At 33.9% G+C, this 8,758-nt stretch overlaps 1 long non-coding RNA gene and 1 pseudogene across 1 annotated transcript; one reads left to right on the top strand and one right to left on the bottom strand.

The window, feature by feature from the left end:
* The first annotated feature begins 276 nt into the window (after nucleotides 1-276).
* On the top strand, nucleotides 277-1,363 carry LOC113071325 (uncharacterized). Its single transcript, XR_003280077.1, has 3 exons — nucleotides 277-361; nucleotides 736-808; nucleotides 924-1,363. It is a non-coding gene; the product is annotated as an uncharacterized LOC113071325 (long non-coding RNA).
* Nucleotides 1,364-3,772: 2,409 nt separating this feature from the next.
* On the bottom strand, nucleotides 3,773-4,731 carry LOC113071324 (homeobox expressed in ES cells 1-B-like; annotated as a pseudogene).
* Between the last annotated feature and the right edge of the window lie 4,027 nt (nucleotides 4,732-8,758).

Here is an 8,758-nt window from a genome sequence, read left to right as displayed (position 1 = left end):
CTTTGGTTATAGAATATGAGTACACCGTGCCTTTCATTTCAATTTTATTACTGAACAGCAAACACATTTGCAGTATGTTTTATGTTTATGAATGGATAACGAAAAAGTCCCATGACAATGTTAGGGGTTGAGGCCTAAGTAAATGTGCTAAAATACCATCTACATTATGAAGTCTTTGTAAAACCATCTATTATAAGGTAAAAAAAAAAACATTTAGTCAAATGTATATTTGAATCATTTGGTTGTTCAGATAAATTCTCCATGTAGACATCAACAGTATACTTTTTAATCTTGCAGAATTGCAGGCCCAAAGACCCTCAGGGTGATGGGACACTAGTGAAGAAAGTCCACCAGGTGACGAGTAAGTACAACGATAAGAGCAAGTTCTTCTTAAAATGTTTTTTGTTTGAAAAATGCTTTTTTTTTGCTTGCTTTTAAAGCAACACTGCATCACAATCAGAGTGTGTGCATTTGTATGAATAAACAACATTAGCTCACAGTTAGTGCTCCATCTTGTGTGTTGGTTAGGAATAGAGAGACACCTACTGTCCATAATGTGTAATAGCATTAGCAAGAATACTTTTCCCGTCTAAAGTTTAACATTCAGCTGGATGATTGCATGTTACAAAGCACAGAAATATATAAATACATTATACAATATGAATGAACAACACAGTCTCAAATGGCAGCCTCAGGTGCATGGTTATAATATTTGTCTGTGTTCATCCTCTGCAGTGTCCCAGCCGAAGCGTAATTTTAATGCGATCCGTTCTCCAAAAGACATAACATCTGAAAGTTCCATATCCAGGTATGCTTGTGTCCCATAAATAACACATCCGTATGGCTGCAGCTGTGAATCTATAATGTATCCTGTGATGCAAGATTAAACAGCATTTTATATTCATGATCTGTTTCTGTTATAGCAGGTTGCTTTTCTGTTGCTGGTTTCCCTGGATGCTCCGTGCTGAGATGCAGTCCTAAATCCGCTGGTTACATCTTTAATTCTATCTCCCCCTCTTTTTCTGTTCCTCCTCAAGATAAATCTCACCCACTCGGTGTATTTCCATTATTCGTATGTGCTTCTCTTTGTGAACTACCCAGACTGCTGTCCCGCCCCTTTGACAGTAACTCAATAGCAAAAAAATAGTGCCTTGTCAAGTAACTAACAACCTGCATTCCGATGATTGAATTATATACAAACAATCTTTTATGAAATCAAAATAAGGGAAAATCATTCCTACTTAAAAGCCATTCATATCTCTCTTTTTTTTTTTTTTTGCTAAACCACTGTGGGTAGATTAATGGCAGTATTCAAGCTAGATAATTCAGTCATAATCCACAAGCAAATAGGCTTGTGCATAAATTTTTATTTATAAAGGTGCTTTTTTTTTTGTTTGTAAACATGCTGCTGCATTATGCACCTTTGCTGTCTTAAGTTACAGTATTTTATAGCATACAGACTTAGATTTTTTAAGTTTCAAATGCCTTTAAGTGAACTAGTAGGTGACGTTATTAGTAAACATAAAATGTTTCATTGTAACTGTAGTCTGAAAATACTGATGCTGCCAAGAGGGGTCATCTACAGTGAAACTGTAAGCATATAGCTTAAAAGATATTAATATGTTGCATGAAATAAGCAGCCATGCGTACGTTTTTAGGTCATAAATTGATCTGAAATGAGGCGAGAGACCTGCTTTAGATATTATAAGCTAACAAATCACATTTAATTTAATTAAAATCGACCAAAGCTCAAGCTCCATGATATAGCAAAAGCTAAATAATCTCTTTCTTCAGAATAATGTACTAAGAACCACATCAATAATTCAACTCTTAAAAGGAGGCATGTTCATTCTTGACCTTTCATAAAAACGAGGTGATAATAAGCATTTTTTGTTTATTTTATAAACCTAAATATCCATAAGGATTACAATCATGTTTCTCTTACCAAAAAAATTATAAAATAAAATTATTAAAACAAATTATAGTTCATTTAGTATAGTTTAAATGTGAAGTACAGTTATATTTTAACATAAATCCTCATCTATCGTCTACAGTCTACTGTATAAAAGTTGTTAGGCCAGACTACCTATTCCTTCGCTTCATTTTCACTCGGATCAGTTTTGTAAATGCTGTTCTTTAAAAGTACTGATTGTGAAAACTGTATGTGCTTATGATATTGTAATCAAGTGTGTGGTAACAGCAATATTTACTCCGTGTGAACATGCTATATGATATGGATAGAAACTATTTCTAACTTTATTACCACCTATGGAAGCACAGCATGAAGTAAAAGTGTCTGTCCCTAATAGAGCTGGGATCAATTAACAATAGGTGAAATCACTACAGTGATCCCAGAGTGGATAGATTTTATTAAGGAGAGAATGATAAAAACAACAGCTTGGCTTGTGCACTCTCCTGTCTTGTCAACTGCACTGATTTACAAAAAAGAGCAACTTACAAAATTGTAAAATGTACTGCTTGAGCAGGTCTGAACAGCTTTTGATTTCTTCAGCCGCCATGCCATCATTTAATTAAAGAACAACTGAATCTGTGTGTTAGGTTAAGCAGTGACACTGTAGTGAAGTAGAATAGTGCATCTTCTGATGGAGTCGAAGGTCAGCTCACAACAACCCTGAAATTGTGCATTATCATTTTGTGACTTACAGAGTACAGTGTATTGTTTTATGTGACTTAAAGTAGTAGAAAGCATCATTTACCTTAATTTCAGGACAAGTCACATTACATTTTTTTATGCCAAAATTAGAAGTAAAAGTATGACTGTAAATGACTGGCTCACATTACACGCTTTTTCAGTGTGACATCTAGCATTGTAAGCAAAGCTTTGTCATTTTCTATCCTGTTGTGTAATTCGTATAGTTCATTTGTAAACATTTATTCGTCTGAGAAAATGTATATTTAATAATTTTAACACAAGGTACTTTTTTAACGTCCTGTGTTTTGTGTTTTCGTGTTAACTATACTCTGTAAATCAGATTAATGTGGATCTCATCATGAACTCGGTTTTGGATTTGATGGACAACATGACTGTAGCCTACTGCATGCTGTGTATACATTTGCAGGTTTCATTTTCCTACAGTATATAAGCATGAAAAAATAATTAATTCAAGTGAAACTCTATCCTGACTATGGATATATGACTAATAAACATTAGTGTTTTTATACTTAGTTTGACTGTGTTGTGTTTATTGATTTGATGTAGCCTACGATACGAAAATATCAGTCTTTCTTTTATGCACTTTATAATTCGAAATTAAGAATTGAAATCTCACAATTCAGAAAAAAATAAATAAAATTGCGAGATACACGCTCAGAATTGCGAGTTTATATCTTAGTCTAAGTTTAGATATTTTATATCTAAGTTTACATCTCGCAATTCTGACTTTTTGTCTCAAATGTCCTGATACAAACTCGCAATTCTGAACTTTTTTATGTTCTCTGAATTGTTCGATAAAAAGTCACAATTACATGTTTTATTTTTATTCAGTGATGGAAACGGGCTTGCGCATGCGCATTACAGACGGCGCAAAAATATGAGCTAAATTAAATATATTTCGTGAAAATATTTTGCTTCTTCAAATCATGTAGGACTACTCCTATTTACAACAGCACCGTAATTAAAATATAAACAAATAAACGAAACTCAAGTTTATTTAGCTGAGAAATGTGTTTATTCGTATAAAATGTACATTTAGGCTACACTGCAAAAAAAAGTGTAGGTTACTTTTAAAAACAATTCTTAAAAGCCATTGGGTCTGTGTTGATATAATTCAGTCATAAATTAATCTGATTCAAGATGATCCTCTTGAGTGCTCCTCGTGTTTTTGTCTGTGCAGGTTGTCTGTCTCTTTCTACGTGCACGTCGATTCTTGAACCAGACCTGAAATTAAGAATTACATTTTAGAAATTTAATTTTTAAATAGAATAAGGTAAAATTTTAGAAATGACGTTAAAAATGTTTAAATATGTTAGTTTATGTTCTGAAATAAACGTTAGCACAAAGTATGAAATATCATTAGGCTACAGATAAAGAGCGCTTCTCACCCGCACAGTCTCCTCGCTGAGGCCGGTGTTTTCTGGCTAACTCCGCCCGGGTTTCAGCGCTCGGGTAGTCGGTGATTGCGAAGAGCCGCTCGAGAGTCTCCGTCTGGTTCTCGGTGAAAACCGTTCGGATTCGACTGCGCTGTCTCTGAGCTACAGCTTGGTGGCAGTGATTCTCAGCTGTATCACAACCTGAAGGTAGTTTCAAGAAATAAATACATTATTAACACAAAAATGAATTAGATCTTTTTTTTTTTTTTATAAAGTTAACAAAACGTAGAAAGAAGAAAAGAAAATGCATACCTGACACGGCAAAAGGCCACGATTGAGCTGCATAGTACTCTGAATTAAAAGCCGGCTGATAATAGGAGATTGGAGCACAGCAGCAGTACATTCCTGCATTCCATGATGGAGATGGAATGTTCACCATCAGTGCTGCATGCTCACAATGACCTCTAGATCCATCCTGGTAGAGTAGGTCCAGTTTGGTCAAGTGTCCTGGGAAATCCTGAGAAGATGCTGGATTATCAAGTCCAGGTGATTCTGCTGTTTCTTTGCTGTCGTCTCCCAGAATGTAATCAATAGAGAAGTTTGAATATTTCTGAGTTGCCATGTTCAAGTAGGGGCCTACAGAAGCTGCTGTGACTGTGTACTCTCTTCTCTTGCCCTCACAATAATGACATGAAGCTGGGTTGTATTTGTACCCCCTGGTTCGTTTTAACTGAGGTATTAATGTTTTTAATATTGGTCCATTAACACCTTTTTGTAAAGGTTGAAGTCAAAGGAAATTAACTTTTGAAGATCCACTTTGAAGATCTTTTAACCCTTTTAACCTGGCAATTGAAATTCACCTTCGATGATACCTATGAATGTTTATTGGTCACACTTCAAAACTTAGAACTAAGTGGCCTGTATCAGATTATTGATTTTATACAGTTTCATGACATTAAAGAAATAGTGTAATATGTTTAATATAAAGTATATATATATATATTGTAAAGGCCTATTAAACATACATTTTTGAATTGTTTTATTTTGAATTGTATTTTGTTTTGATGCAGCCTAATAAATGAATATATAAATAATCTTTAAAGGACCATAGAAAAGCATATGGAAACAGATTTATGTGAATTTATAATTTAATGGTTTTTAGACTTTGAATTTGAATCAAGACTCAGATTTGAATCAAAACTGGTTATGTAAAATTGTAGTCTCATTTGTAGGCGTAAATATTATACTCCGTTAATCTTGTTAGTTTATACTGGATAAATTTTATAGTTTATATTAAATTAAGTTTATCTTAACAGGTCTGAAGAATAAAGAAATTAATGAGACTTGTTCAAAGGGACACGCGCGCTTTGAAATTGTGACGTCATCATCCGCGTTTAATGACGTTAGAAAGATAAAAGTCTTTTATTTGAACTTTTCAAAGAGTTCAAAAGTGCTTTGAATTGTTCCTTCTTTAATGTCCATTTTCATTTGTGTTTGAATAATACTTTAACTTATACTATAAACTTACAGGCTACTCTCGCTCATTATGAAAATTATGAACGTAAAATATTACACCAGTCTTTATACTGACAGAAACATATCTATAATAAATAAGTGAATAAATGTCGCCATCTTGCGGTACTATTAAGAAAGTTTAATAAATAAATAAATCTCACAATACCTTTTATAAAAATGATAATAAAAAATAAATAAAAAAAATTAACTACATTGTTTTACGATTACATACCAAGATAACTAGGTAAAAAATATTAAATGATAGTTGACTTTGAAAGAAAACATTGCATTATTATAAAAAAAAAAAAAAAGGCCAGTGTCTGTGGAGAGAGGAATTATTTTAAATCCTTCAGCGTTATACATGCTGCATGCCAATAAATCAGGGTTAACTCAAGATTATATGATCATGGTTATTTTAAAGCACAAGCCACAGCTGTAGCTTATGTCATGAGCAGTTAGTCGGTTTTGACTGAGAGAGTGTGCATTTTACACACCAGCAGATTCTCCCAATATAACTCAGCTTACATCATTACCATTTTATTCATTTTAAGCTACTTGGGTTTACAAATAATTCATATGAAAATCCCACTGAGCAGATATTGGTTGTGCCTCTTTGCCAAATGAGATAATTTAATAATCTGCAAGGCCAACACATTACATATAGAAAATGAGAAAACTGTATGTCCTTCATTGTACTGAAGATTTTTGATGTGTTAAACACAAACTTGCTGTTATAAACTTCAATGCCCATATCCCTATCTGGATGGAATAGATCAGTTACAGGGATTTTGTTTCAAGAATCTGTGAATGAGTATAAGATCTTTACATATGAAAGGTGCTGGCCTTTCCATTCAGATAATAACAACTTGTAAGCTCTATTACACAAAGGACTTCATAAAAATAAAAAAAAACATCAAATCAAAGAGGGATTACCATTTCAACAGCAGGATAAAAGAGCATATAGCAGCCCTACATATTTAATTAGTCAGTATCTTTCACTAAATCTGTCACACAACAAAAGTATAGAAACTAACGCGAAAACAAACCTCATTTGCATGATAAAGGCAGCAGTCTGATTCAGAGCATTGCACTGAATCATATGGTTGACCCATATTCAGTTCTGCATATGTTTATAAAGAACATCCAGTATGGCTGTAAGCATCCATCTGTACAGCCAGTATTTGCACAGTGCCACTGACAAGTATTGATATGATTTGGGCCAATAAGCAATTAACAAATGCATGACCTCCTCCAAACAGAGCTGGATGTTCATTGAGAACTCCCAACTATTCAGCTCATGCCAAATCAAACTGATCTAGGGATAAAATTCAAGCTCTGGTGAGTAAGATATGCATCCCAAAAACAAAAAAGGAAGTTTAACTATCTAATCTGAAGCAATCCATCCAAAGCACAGACAAACGAGGGCGACTTTGAAGGTTACTGGCTTTTCTGAATGGGGTGCACTACAGTCAAATGATTTATGAACGAAGGTAAGACGTTGTTGTAGAGAATATTTGGGCCACAACAGTTGTACTGTAGACTGAGAAATAGACCTGGCAGATGGTGTTTGGATTTAAGATTAGCTGAGTCATTCTTTACAGAGGAAATAAGCCCTGATGGTGTTTTTTGCATAAACTGCATCTGGAAAAACGAATTCAGGCAGCAAGAACCAATGCGTTGCTCTGTTTACTTAGAAAGTTACATAATACTAGGTGATGTTATTGCAGTGTCTAAAGAAATAGTTCACCCAAAAAATGAAAATTATCTGAAAATGTACTCATCCTCACCTGGAAAAGATTTGGAGAAATGTAGGATTACATCACTTGCTCAGTGAATGGCTGCCTTCAGAATGAGAGTCCAAACCAGCAATACGTTCATTATTAGTGTGTGTTAGGAAATCACTCAACTGTTACTTCTGGCCAAAATGCAAGTACATAATTCATAGTAACACATCCAAGTGCACCAAAATATTTGTTTAGAACTGTTTTGGACTGTTTAAGCTTGTAAGCGGTGCTTGATCTGTGCATATTTCTCTTCTGATTTGTACTAGACAACTTTTTCACTGGATAAAGTCATGGAAGTCAGCCAGAAACAATGGATTGAAGTATTATTTGATGGATTGGTTTCATACATATACCCAGCACAAGATTTTATTTGATGGACTGGAGTTGTGTGGATTACTTGTTAATTATTGTGATATTTTTTATTAGCAGTTTGGACTATCATTGTGACAGCACCCATTCACTTCAGATGATCCATTGGTGAGCAAGTGATAATGCTAAATCTCTCCAAATCTGTTCTGATAAAGAAACAAACTAACCTACATCCTAGATGGCCTGAGGGTGAGTAAATGTTTAGAAAATCTTTATTTTGTGCTGAAATAAACAAAATAAAAAAAACATCTAGCATATTTTTCACATGTACTGGATCAGTGAGTCCATTTGCATTGTTCTTTTATTCCTCCAGTGCCTGAGAGTGACAGCCAGCTGGACTACACGCTTCTCCTTGACTGTTCCAGATGGCTGGAAAGGCAACTCTCATCTCGTCCCAAGAAACTGTGTCTACATCAGGTCAGCTAGATTTGTTCCCCCGCCACAAAGCATTTAATTATGAACTGTGTGTCACAAATTCAGTCAAGCATCTGAAGGTCAGCTTTTCAAATTCAGCTCTACACAAGCTCATATAGTAAGAGCTGATCAAATGTCACTGAGTAAATGTAAGCTAGGAAAAAGTATTTATCACAATGGACAGAAACCACAGGAGTTATATAACAGTGGCCCCTGAAACGCATTTAGACATTTAAGATGTACAGTATTATTACTGTTAAATGTAGGTATATATATATATATATATATATATATATATATATATATATATATATATATATATATATATATATGTCTTTGCAATTGATGGTACAATATCAAACCACATGGCATTGATTTGAATGAAAATTATCCTATTTTTAGGTTATCTGAACCAGGGGTATAAAAATGAGGTACTGGGCCCCTCAAAAGTGGTGCTAGAAAACTTGAAATTCTATTTTCTCATCACTGCTATCTTTCTCTGTAAAAAAATATATATAATAATAAAATCTGCCTATAAATGAAATGTGTTATGTAAAATGCTATATATACACATTTGAACTGAATTTAAAATGTTTATACATTATAATAACATATTTTAGTCAACT

The sequence above is a fragment of the Carassius auratus genome, unplaced genomic scaffold, assembly GCF_003368295.1.
Source record: "Carassius auratus strain Wakin unplaced genomic scaffold, ASM336829v1 scaf_tig00007032, whole genome shotgun sequence".
NCBI lineage: Eukaryota > Metazoa > Chordata > Actinopteri > Cypriniformes > Cyprinidae > Carassius > Carassius auratus.
This window is presented reverse-complemented; position numbering and strand designations above follow the sequence as displayed.